This window comes from Pan paniscus, chromosome 19 (assembly GCF_029289425.2).
Source record: "Pan paniscus chromosome 19, NHGRI_mPanPan1-v2.0_pri, whole genome shotgun sequence".
NCBI lineage: Eukaryota > Metazoa > Chordata > Mammalia > Primates > Hominidae > Pan > Pan paniscus.
In genome coordinates, this window is record NC_073268.2 from 94,068,410 (window position 1) to 94,081,214 (window position 12,805).

The window sequence follows — 12,805 nt, forward strand, 5'->3', positions numbered from 1 at the left end:
ATACAGCCCCAGCCTAGAGGAGGCTGAGCTGTAGAAAACCTCTGTATTTATTGAATGAGTGAGAACTGTCTCTATAAACTAGAAATCCAGGCCATAGATTGAGAGAAGCTGGATGGCATCAGGATTCCAGAGTGCAGGAAAAGTTTTAAGCAGTTACAAGAGGGGGGTTTTGGCAGTCCATGTTAGGTTAGTAAGAGGAATTCTTGGTGGCAGCGGGTGCTTATGCTAGTGTTAATAGGTAACAGAGCTCATTGCTGTTTCTGAGACTACATGTGGCAGTGTCAGGCGGTCTGGAAATGACTGAAGGTTGGGATGATACAGAAGTATGGATAGCAAGCATAGTGAAAGGAAGGAAGGTCGGGGGCCTCGGCTGTTACAGATGACGATATTGAAGTGACTGAGCATGATGAGACTCAAGCCAACTAAAATGGCTAGGAAAGAAGCAGAGAGAATGGGGTTGCAGCCAGGACTTGAAAAGGCTCAGACCCTAGCAAGGGTAGACTGGAGGCTAAGGAGGCTGGGTCAGCAAGGCAAGTTCCTTCTGTCTTGGTATCTTAGAGATGACAATGTAGTAGAAAAGTCTGAAAAGGAGCTCTTTCAAAATCAAGTTCTCCAAAGTCTGAAGGGACAGCAGCCTGAACTTTGTGTCCATACTGTAGCCTGTCATTTTAGAAAAAGAAAAATGTGGGAATCTCTCTATTTGGCCCTGTTATGACAACACTACCTGAAAATTTTAGCTGAAAGCAGAAAATCCTTGGAAAGAAAATTGTTTTAAAAGACTGTTGCTTTCTTATATAAAGAGTTACCATCTACCTTTTCACCAGCAGATGTCACCCTCATTTAAAAAATAAAAGGCAAAAGCTTACTAGGCAAAGAGTAACCAAAATTTCCATCTTGCTGAAAGTTTTTTAAAATTATATATGTAGTTATTAAATGGTTGCTATCTTAATATTTCTTAAATAAAACAAATGATTTGTTGAAAAATCATAAATAAACTAAAGTTCCCATTGCCTTCCTGTATTCTCTTGCTGCATGAAAATGCTGATGTGCAAAAGGGTAGGTTCCCATGTGAGTCCTTATCTGTGAGGTATGGCCCTAGAGTCAGGTCTTTTTGAAGAAGGGGAATGTCAAGATTGCTTTGATGCCCTGGTTTTTTAGACCGTAATAGACCCATAAGTGAGGATCTGAAAAGAGTTTATGGCTAGACAAAAAAAGAAAATGCCCATTTAATTTATCTGTGTTACAAGAATAGATCCAGATTTTGAGATCTTCCACTTATCCCTTCAGATTATTAAGTGGCTGCTTGATTCAAAGATCCAAAAATTACTGGCTTAAGTCAGAAGGTTTATCACTGCGTAATATAAAAGAGACCCAGAGGTGTACAGCTCAACTGGGTCAGAATTCCGCATTCCTCTGTGTGTTGCTTTGCTGAGTGAGGCTTCTCTTCCCTTTTCTTAGGGTCCAGGATGACCTGTAGACTACCAGCCATAGCATTAGCATTGCAAGCTGGAAATATCACTGTGAGAACAAGTACGTGGGTAAACTGAGTGTGCCATGCTTGCATTATACTCCAGGACCCTTGGTCTTTTTATTAATTGAATACATGCTTTGTGGCATTTTTTTCTGTTTGTGAAATAATGTGCTAGTACTTTAGTGTAGAGTAAATAGTTGTAAGGGAAATTCTCCCACCTGAAAAAGCTTGTGATCTGTCACAACTTGTAGTTTCTCAATCTCTGTTTCACTTTTAGTCTTTATGAAAACAGGTAATTATTTAGCAGTTTCTGAGAAACTAGCTTAAACTTTATCCTTTCCAATAATACAGTGCCATTTCTAGACCAGCACCATTCAACAGAAATAATGGAAGCCACAAATGGGAGCCACATGAATCATTTTAAATAGCCTAGTTGCATCATCTAAAAAGTAACAGGCGGAATTACTTTTAATAATGTTTAACTTGATATATCCAAAATATCGCCATTTCAATGTGAAAGCAACAGAAAAATTGTTAATGAGGTATTTCTCTTTTTTTTGGTACTAAGTCTTTAGAATCCAGTATATGTTTTAATACTAAGTACATCTCAATTTAGACCTCAAGGCTCAATAGCCACACTTGGCCAGTGGCTGCTGTACTGGGCAGCACATGGTCATCCTTCCCCTCTACACTTGTCTGAGATTTCCAGTCAATTGCACAAGCTTTAAATACTCTGTGTGTCTTCTTTATTTCCCCAGTTCATTGTTGATTCACTTAAGTGAGAAACCTAAGTGCTCCAGTGCCTTCCTACGGCAACCAACACAGTCCTGGACTCAGACCAGGAAATTCTTGTTTGACTTTTGGATGTGTTTAGTAGGAAAGAAAGCTTCCTTCAAGCAGCACTGTCCAGTAGGTAGCTGAAGAAGGAGGCTGGACTTGGAACTCGAGGGCAACACTGGGACAGTACTCAGGCATCAGTAGCACAGAAATGATGGTCAGAATGGTGAGCATGGACAACCTCTCCAGAGAGTCCAGGGCTGGAGAATGAGTACAAAGACTTGAAGTCCATTAGTAGTGAGAGGGCCAGCAGAGCACAAAGGCCTCTCTGAGGGGCACAGGAGGGGCGTGGGCCACGCATTCAGACAAGCCTGATGTGCTTGTGCTCGTTCACTGATCCTGTTGTGCTCGTAGCTCAAGGCTGTTATAAAGTAAAAGCACCTGCGTTTCTAAGAGAGTAATTTCATTTCTCCATACTTAATATGTTCCTGTTTCTTCTTGATAAGTAGCATCATTTTAACTTTTCATTCAGTAATCATAAAAAAGATTATGGAGAGGAGACATGGAATAGGTTATTTATTTTTTTATTTTTATTTTCTTGAGATGGAGTCTCACTCTGTCACCCAGGCTGGAGTGCAATGGCACAGTCTCGGCTCACTGCAACCTCTGCCTCCCTGGCTCAAGTCATTATTCTGCCTCAGCCTTCCAAGTAGCTGGAATTACAGGGGTATGCCCCCATGCCCAGCTAATTTTGGTATTTTTAGTAGAGATGGGGTTTCACCATGTTGGCCAGGCTGGTCTTGAACTCCTGACTTCAGGTGATCTGCCTGCCTCGGCCTCCCAAAGTGCTGGGATTAAAGGTGTGAGCCACCATGCCTGGTCTATTTATTTATAATTTTTTTAATTAAAATAAAACAATACCTACATAAGACTTTGGGATATATTACCAGGATTTTTCCTCTGGAAGGTTTCTATGTCTGATAGTCTAATATTACAAGTAGTTGGAACTCTATTAGTATCTGGCCCTTTTCCTGTAGGTCTAGCCTTTGGGCCAAAAAGATGCCCAGAGGCAGTGAGACTCTCACCAAGGTCATTCCCAGAATTTTAGACTTTGCTGGCCATATATGGTCTCTGTCATATATTTGTCTTTGAGTTTTTCCCCCATCCTTTAAAAATGTAAGGGGCATTCTTAGTTCACCTGCCAGTCCTGCCCTACTCACATAACAGTTATTCAAGGTGGAAAGGGAAGACTGGTTAGGAATACTTTGACTCTTTAAAAATGAGTCTGTCTTAGATATAAGATTGACTACACATAATGCATCAGGCAGGTAGCACACAGGATACCATATTCCATATCCAAATGTCTTAGAATTTGGTGGTTTATATTGAAAAATGGACTGATAACATTCATTTATGATTTGCTTACTTCTTCCTTTCTGTAGCATGAACTCCTTTTCCTCTGAAGGTTTTGAAGAAAAACAACCCCGAATTTGTCCTTCAGTCATTTAAGAAAGATTAACAGCAGCATGGTGGAAAAGCATGGTCAGAGATGTGAGTTCTAGTCCCAGTGGTAGCTGGGTCAGTCATCTCAGCCATATCATCTCGGTTGCCTGAGTCTGTGCAGACGAGGGTGGGACTGGATGATTTCTAAGGTTCCCGTCAGCTCAAATTCTTTGCTTCTGAGTCCTTGCCTAATTGTTTCCATCAGGTTTTGAGTTCTGGTGCATTTTCTTCATTTCAAGTCTTTTAAAAGGCAAAATGACAGGTAGAAGTACAAGTGTAGTTGGCACTCCTTATCTGTGGCTTCCGCATCCATGGATTTAACTGTCAATCAAAAATATTTGAAATATAAATGGACAGTTGCATCTGTACCGATGCAGTGCATGTACTGTACATGTACAGACCTTTTTTTCTTCTCATTATTCCATAAACAATACAGTATAACAGCTATTTATATAGCATGTAAATTACATTAGGTATTATAAGCAATCTAGAGATTATTTAAATATATAGGAGAGCTGGGCATGGTGGTATGCACCTATTGTCCCAGCTATTTGGGAGGCTGAGGTGGGAGGAACACTTAAGCTCAGGAATTCAAGTCCAGCCCACCCTGGGCAACACAGTGAGACTCCGTCTCTAAAAAAAAAATTAAAAATTAACAACATAAAGTATGCGGGAGGATATGCGTAGGTTATACGCAAATAATAACCTGTTTTATAACAGGGACTTGAGCATCTGTGGATTTTGGCATCCAAGGGGGTTTCTGGAACCAATCCCTCTTGGATACTGAAGGATGACTGTACTTTGACTTTTATAGTAGCTAGCCATCCAGTGTCAGTTATTTACAAAAGAGAAACTGGGTTTTTCATCACAAAAATTTCTGTAGCTTGCTAATAGTTCTCTTTTTTTATTCCTTCCTTCTCCTGCTCCTCCTCCTCCTCCTCTTCTGCTGCTACTGCTTTTGAATTTTGTAGTAAAAGAACCAATATTCCTAGCTTCCCAAGAAGCACTTGTTGAGTCTAGAATAAAACTTTTGAGCTGGGCACAGTGGCTCATGCCTGTAATCCCAGCACTTGAGAGGCTGAGGTGGATAGACTGCTTGAGTCCAGGGGTTCAAGACCAGCCTGGGAAACATGTCAAAAACCCATCTCTACTAAAGATACAAAAAATTAGCTGGGCATGGTGATACACATCTGTCATCCTAGCCACTTGGGAGGCTGAGGTGGGAGGATCACCTGAGCCCGGAAAGCCAAGGCTGCAGTGAGCTGTGATCATGCCACTACACTTCAGCTTGGGCAACGGAAGTGAGACCCTGTCTCAAAAAACAAACAAAAAAGCCTGGCCGGGCACTGTGGCTCATGCCTGTAATCCCAGCACTTTGAAAGGCCAGGGTGGGTGGATCACCTATGGTCAGAAGTTCAAGACCAGCCTGGCCGACATGGTGAAACCCCATCTCTACTAAAAATACAAAAATTAGCCAGGCATGGTGGCGGGCACCTGTAATCCCAGCTACTTGGGAGGCTGAGGCAGGAGAATCACTTGAACCCAGGAGGCAGAGATTGTGCCATTGCACTCCAGCGTGAGCGTCAAGAGCAAAAAGAACTCCGTCTCAAAAAAAAAGCAAAAACAAAAAAACCTTTTGAGGCAGATACATTAAAGTGTGTGAAAAAATAATTGTTAGTATGCTAATTGTAATTTTAAAATACATTGAGTGGTTCTAAGTTTACCAGACAAGTGTCTATGTATTGTGCTCTCAGTTTTATTTGGAAAGTTTGCTATTGTGAAAGAGACAGCAAGTTTTCTTCTCTGTTGTGGGTTGTATTTCCATTTTTTATTAATAGGCAGTATTATTTAGAGCAGTTTTTTTTTGGTTTTTTTGTTTGTTTGTTTGTTTTTTTGGAGATGGAGTCTCTCTCTGTCTCCCAGGCTGGAGTGCAGTGGCGCGATCTTGGCTCACTGCAAGCTTCGCCTCCCAGGTTCACGCCATTCTCCTGCCTCAGTCCCCCAAGTAGCTGGGACTACAGGCACCTGCCACCACGCCCGGCTAATTTTTTGTATTTTAGTAGAGACGGGGTTTCACCATGTTAGCCAGGATGGTCTCAATCTCCTGACCTTGTGATCTGCCCACCTTGGCCTCCCAAAGTGCTGGGATTACAGGCGTGAGCCACCGCGCCCGGCCTATTTAGAGCAGTTTTAAGTTTACAAAACAATTGAGCTGAAAGTATAAAGTTCCCATGTATTCCCTCTCCTCACCACCACTAGTTTCCCATATTTGTGTGGAACATTTGATACAACTGATGTTCTAGTATTGATACTTTTTTTTTTTTAGGACAGAGTCTTGCTCTGTTGCCCAGGCTGGAGTGCAATGGTGCGATCTCAGCTCACTGCAGCCTCTGCCTCCCAGGTTCAAGCAACTCTCCTGCCTCAGCCTCCCGAGTAGCTGGGATTACAGGTGTGCGCCATGACGCCCAGCTAATTTTTGTATTTTTAATAGAGACGGGGTTTCACCATGTTAGCCAGTGTGATCTCAAACTCCTGACAGGTGATCCACCCACCGCAGCCTCCCAAAGTGCTGGGATTACAGGCATGAGTCACCGCGCCCGGCCAATACATTATTATTAACTAAATGCCACAGTTTACATTAGGGTTCACTCTTTGTGTTATATATCTATGGGTTTTGACATGCACAGTATTGTGTATCTGTCATTGCAGTTTCCCTGCCCTAAAAATCCCCTGTGCTCCGCATAGTCATCCCCCACTCCCCTGGCAACCGCTGATCTTTTCACCATCCCTGTAGTTTTGCCTTCTCCAAAATGTCACGTAGTTGGAATCATACAGTATCTACATACTGTGGATTTTCTACATACTGTACTTTTCTGTTTGGCTTCTTTCACTTAACAGTATGCATTTATAGTTCCTCTATGTTTTCATGACTTGATAACTAATTTTTTTAAATCACGTAATGTTCCATTGTCTGAATGCACCAGTTTATCCATTCACGTACTGAAAAACATCTTGGTTGCTTCCACTTTTTGACAATTATGAATAAAGCTGCTGTAAACATTTGTGTGCAGGTTTTTGTATGAACGTAAAGTTTTCAACTCATTTGGGTAAATACCTATTAGCTTTTCTGTTATTATAATTAGCTGAAGGTCATTATCAGGAAAATATATATATATTTATATTTAAGAATCAACTTCAACTTGTAACAAATAGGTTCTGCACCTTTCTTTAAAAGATATAATGGATGTTCATTCTGTATAAAGGTAAAGAACTTTAAAATCTTAAGTAATTACAAAAAAGTATTTCATGTCTATATCAAGGCCAGGGAAATAGGAGCAGAGACAGGCTGGACATAGGGAAGAGGAAATCCGTGGACTCTGGAATACTAGCCATCACAGAATTAAAACTGCATGTCATGTTCTCTGGGCTTCACTTCAACCATAGGCTTTCAGAATTAGAAGGAGCCTTAGAGTGTCAGCTAGTCTAAACCTTTCATTTCCAGATGAGAAAACTGAGGTCTAGGGATATGAAAATTACTTGATCCAGATCATATATATTATTAGTGGAAGTGAATCCAAGTTTTTGAGGTCTCTAGCCTTAGTATTTTTTTATTTCATCAACTAATTTCTTTACGTGATGTTGCTGTCTCTGCATTTTTTAAACTTTATATGTTTGAGAAAAACGATCACTCCTTCAACATTTATTTAGCGCTCACTGTTGTCAAACACTATGCTGCCATAATTTACAGCCTAGAGAAGAAGACAGTCGTTTTAAAAAATAACATACACAATGCTGAGTGCTGTGCCAAATACCAGGTACTGTGGATGTTCAGTCAGAAGCACCTAGACTGGCTTAGGTGAGTCACAGGAGGTTTGGAGAGGAGGTGACATTTAGTCTGATATTTAAAGAATAGCTGGGAATTACCATGTTTTTTGACTCTGACATTATCAATTGCATTATGCACTATTTTATGTACCACTAAGAAAAAAATTGCCAGTTAAACTGATATATTCATTGTCAGTTATAATATGCATCCCAGTTTCAGAAATGTTGAAATATTTGGAAATGTGCCCTAGAATTGATGAAATGTGGTGGTTAGATGAAGAAGCAAGCAGCTCACAGGGGAGTTTAGCACTTGCTGAACCTCAAAGCTAAGTCTGGGGAACTGGGAGTCTTACTGCTCAGGACCACGTGGACCTTGCAGAGAGTTTGGATTTTATTCTGAGAGCGTTACAAGACCTCAGAGTTTTAAACCAGGGAGGAGATCTGCACTTCAGAAGGATCACACTGGCTGCAGTATAGATGGTGGATTAGAAAGAGTCTCTTACAGTACTCCAGCTAAGAGATGAGGGTGCCCAGGTTCCAATGGTGACAGTTGGAATGAAAATAGATGGGTGAAATTGAGGGATATTTGAGGGTGGAGGGCATTTAGGAGCTATTAATAGAAATGACAAGGTTTGGTGATTGATTAGATGTAGGAGAGATTGAAATACTCAGAAGGGCGAGGCGAGAAAGCTGATGAGTATATGGGGCGTGTTGATTTTGAAGTGTATCAAGTATAAAAGAGTGGACAACAAAGCCATAAAAGAACAGGAAACCTGCCAAGGGGGATGGGAAATAGTAGCATAGAGAAGAAGGCAGGAGTGGCCATCACTGATAAAGACAACTTGAGGGGTCTTTTGGTCCAAAGACTGAGGGGTCAAAAGATAACACGGCCTTGGATTGTAGCAGCAAGAAAGAAATTATGGCCTTGGGTACTCAGTTTCCATGAAGGTGTGGCAGGAGGAGAGGAGAGAGTGGGAGGAGCTGGAGGAGAATGTGGAGTCCAGGAGAGGTGATTGTTGCCATTTGTGAAGAGATTAAATATTTGAACATGTTCAAGTGATGATGAGAAGGAGCTAATTACAGTAGCCAGACAGTCCCTGGGCCCGTTAGAGGTTGGAAATGCAATTTCTTTCACTCTGCACACAAACACCGCAACCCTCTTCTTTTTTATATTCAGTTCCATCATATTGAAACTCTGGCTAGAAAAAAAACAGAGAAATACTTGTAAAGCAAGGAATTGATCCAAGACCCAATCTTATGTTTTGGGCCTTCATGTCTACTTTGGAGAGAGTTGTGAGTTGAAGACCCAGGACACGCAAAGTCCCTAAGATAGGATCCAGAGGTTTGGAGGGTGCCCCCTTGCATTGCCTCTCTGACCCCATTGATTGTGAGACATATCGGTATTGCACATACCATTAAGAAAGGAAAATATGCTGCCTGTGCACTGACATGTCATCATAAGACACATCCCAATGTAAGTGATGGTAACCTGTGAAGGGATGTGCGTCTTTGAGTTGATGGAACACAGTATTAGCCTTAGATAGGAATAACAGATGTGGGACAAAGAACAGGGTGACACTCATATATCTGTAGTGACAGAAACTTGGAGGTTTTTTTTGTTTTTTTTTTGTTTTTTTTGAGATGGAGTCTCGCCCAGGCTGGAGTGCAGTGGCGCGATCTCGGCTCACTGCAAGCTCCACCTCCCGGGTTCACGCCATTCTCCTGCCTCAGCCTCCCGAGTAGCTGGGACTGCAGGCGCCCGCCACCATGCCCGGCTAATTTTTTTTTGTATTTTTAGTAGAGACGGGGTTTCAGTGTGTTAGTCAGGATGGTCTCGACCTGACCTTGTGATCTGCCCGCCTCGGCCTCCCAAAGTGCTGGGATTACAGGCGTGAGCCATCGCCCCCCGCTGAAACTTGGAGTTTTTACTTGATGGCTTTTATTTCTTCTGCAGAGTAGTCAAGTTCATTTTCTGGGGATGGGAAGAAGTGGGAACAAGGAGGTAAAGGCATTAGGAGCTCAGGAGTGGAAGATCTCTAAATGAATTGTTGACACCACTGGAACAAGGCAGACCCAGGAAGTTGCAGGATTGACAGGAAGCAGTGAGGGCGTTCTGAGGCCAGGACCATGCATTCGTAGCGGTACCAAACTGCATGTCACATGATTTTCTTGAGAGATACTTAGCAACCTGAGTCAGGAAGTAGGGAGAGTAGACAGTGGGTTCATCCAGGACTAAGGACTTGCCAGGCACTAGTGACAGATAGACAGTGAGGCAAAGACCTGGAGGATACTGGCAGTGTGAACAATGTAGCGTTCACATGGTAGATGGCCAAGTCCATGTTGAGAGACAAAAACTGCAGGTAGACTGGAGCTGACAATGTAAAGGGAAACAGTACCGTATCATGAACCACCCCCCAATGTTGACTTAAAATATTTTTTAATGTTTCTTCTACATAAAAGGTATGTACAGAACTACGTATAAACTCATTTTGTACATAGCTGTTTCTCAGCTATCAAACCAGTGATGTTTACAAATTGAGTAGAAAACCAAAAATGTTTTCAAATAACAAAATAGATGTAATGTCCTGGATAATGATGTTTTGTGTACAGGATGAGGTGGGACTGACTATTGAGGCGCCGACTCTTGCACTTTACATGTCGGCGTGCAGAATTACTACTCGAATCACTGTTTGCATTCGGCATGCTAATTAGTAAACCCTATTATTAGGTTATCACCCAACTCTTCTGCTCCTTTTTTAAAATTTAAATTACTATGAGATCTTTGTTTATGCAACTTACTCTAATATGATTTTAGACCTTCACAATGCAAATTCATTATTCGCACAGTAGGCCCAACTGCATTCTTTCCCAGTAAATCTGGCAGAGTGTGGCAGTGCTACAGATGCCAAACCACAGTTGCTGACACTAAAATTCAGTAGTACGATCATACCTTGCTTGACAGAGAGATACGTTCTGAAAAATGCACCGTTAGGCTGTTTTGTCATTGTGCAAACCCAGATGGTACAGGTTGCTACTCACCTACGCCATGTGATAGAACCTTTTGCTCCTAGGCTGCAAGCCTCTACAGCATGTTACTATACTGAATACTGTAGGCAGTTGCAACACAATGGTAAGTATTTATGTTATCTAAACATAGGAAAGGGACAAGAAAAATATGCTATAAAGAATTTTTAAAAGGTACACCTGTATAGGGCACTTAACTATGAATGGAGCTTGCAGGACTGGAAGTTGCTCTGAGGAGTCAGTGAGTGGTGAGTGAATGTGAAGGCCTAGGACATGACTATACACTTAGGCCACACTAAACTTACTTAAAAAATTTGTTTTTCAGTAATAAAGCTTTTTAATTTTTTTAAGAGTTTTCACTCTTTCATAGTAACACTTAGCTTAAAAGACACATTGCACAGCTGTACAAAAAATATTTTTCTTTCTTTATATCCTTATTCTGTAAGCTCTTTTCTGTGTTTAATTTTTTTTTAACTTTTAAACTTATTAAAAACCTAGACACACACACACACACACACACACACACACAAGCCAAGGCCTGCATGAGGTCAGGATCATCAGTATCACTATCTTCCACCTCCACATCTTGTCCCACTGGAAGATAACATGCGTGGAGGTTTCATCTCCTGTGATAACAATGACTTCTGGATATCTCCTGAAGGACCTGCCTTAGGCTGTTTTACAGTTAACTGTTGTTTTTGGCTTTTTTTTATGTAGAAGCAATACACTCTAAAATAATGATAAAAAGCATAGTAAATACATAAACCAGTAATATAGTTATTATGAACCATTATGTACTACTGTACATAATTACTACTGTACATAATGTATGTGCTAGACTTTTTTTTTTTTTTTTTTTTGAGACGGAGTCTCGCTCTGTCACCCAGCCTGGAGTGCAGTGGCACAGTCTCGGCTCACTGCAACCTCCACCTCCCGGGTTCAAGCAATTCTCCTGCCTCAGCCTCCTGAATAGCTGGGATTACCCGTACCTGCCACCACACCTGGCTTGTGTGTGTGTGTGTAGTAGAGACAGGGTTTCACCATTTTGGCCAGGCTGGTCTCGAACTCTTGACCTCAGGTGATCCGCCCACCATGGCCTCCCTAGACTTTTTATGTGACTGGCAGGATGGTAGGTTTGTTACCACCAGCATCACCACAAACATGTGAGTAATGTGTTGTGACATTGCAACGGCTGTGTCACCAGACGATAGGAATTTTTCAATTCCATTATAATCTTACGGAATCACTGTCATATATGAGTCAGTTGTCGACTCAAACGTCATTATTTAGCTTTAATTATTCAGATAACCCAGAATGCACCAATATATGTTTTATACATTATCATCAGAATTAAAACAAAAATACATATAAATTCATGGACACCTAAAGATTCCTTCGTTTTATAAATATTGAACAAGAGCAGTGGTTCTCATAGAGAGGTGCTGGAACCAGCAGCGTCAACATTGTCCCAGTAATTGTTAGAAATGCAAATTCCGGCCGGGCATGGTGGCTCATACCCGTAATCCCAGCACTTTAGGAGGCTGAGGCGAGCGGATCACTTGAGGTCAGGAGTTCGAGACCAGCCTGGCCAACATGGTGAAACCCCATCTCTACTAAAAATATAAAAAGTATCTGGGCTTGGTGGCCTGCGCCTGTAATCCCAGCTACTCTGGAGGCTGAGGCAGGAAGATCACTTGAATCCGGGAGGTGGAGGTTGCAGTGAGCTAAGATGGTGCCATACTGCCCTCCAGCCTGGGTAACAGAGTGAGACACTGTCTCACACTTAAAAAAAAAAAAAAAAAAAAAAGAAAGAAAGAAATGCATATTCCCAGTTTCTCCTTGCTTTTTGACACTGAATCAGAAAGTCTGGAGGTTGGCACCAGGTGTCTGGGCTCTGATAAGCCCTCTAGGTGATTGTGATGCAAACCAAGGGTGAGAACTGCTGCTCCAGTCTTAATGTATCACCTTGATTTTACAGATGAGGAAACCAAGGCCCAGGAATAGCTGCCTCAGACTCTCAAGATTAGTTTGTGTGTAGCAAAACTAGGTCTCAAACTTGGAACTCTAGACTTTAGTCCAGTTCTGTTTCCAAAGCACTACATTGTCATTTTTTCTCAGTTTTTGGTTATGGTTTCCTTGGTTTGGGTTGGGTTTTAAAGGGGTCTAGCTAAAGTTTTGGGTTCTTTTGCCTTTCATTCATTTTAG

The 12,805-nt window shown here is 41.6% G+C and overlaps 1 protein-coding gene and 1 long non-coding RNA gene across 17 annotated transcripts in view; both read left to right on the forward strand.

Moving 5' to 3' along the window:
- TNRC6C (trinucleotide repeat containing adaptor 6C) overlaps positions 1–12,805 on the forward strand; it is a 150,011-nt gene that overhangs the window by 60,818 nt on the left and 76,388 nt on the right. The gene's annotated exons all lie outside the window — the stretch shown is intronic.
- Positions 1,459–12,799, forward strand: LOC129394432 (uncharacterized). The gene is made up of 3 exons (XR_008621692.2): positions 1,459–1,530; positions 3,691–3,799; positions 6,078–12,799. It is a non-coding gene; the product is annotated as an uncharacterized LOC129394432 (long non-coding RNA).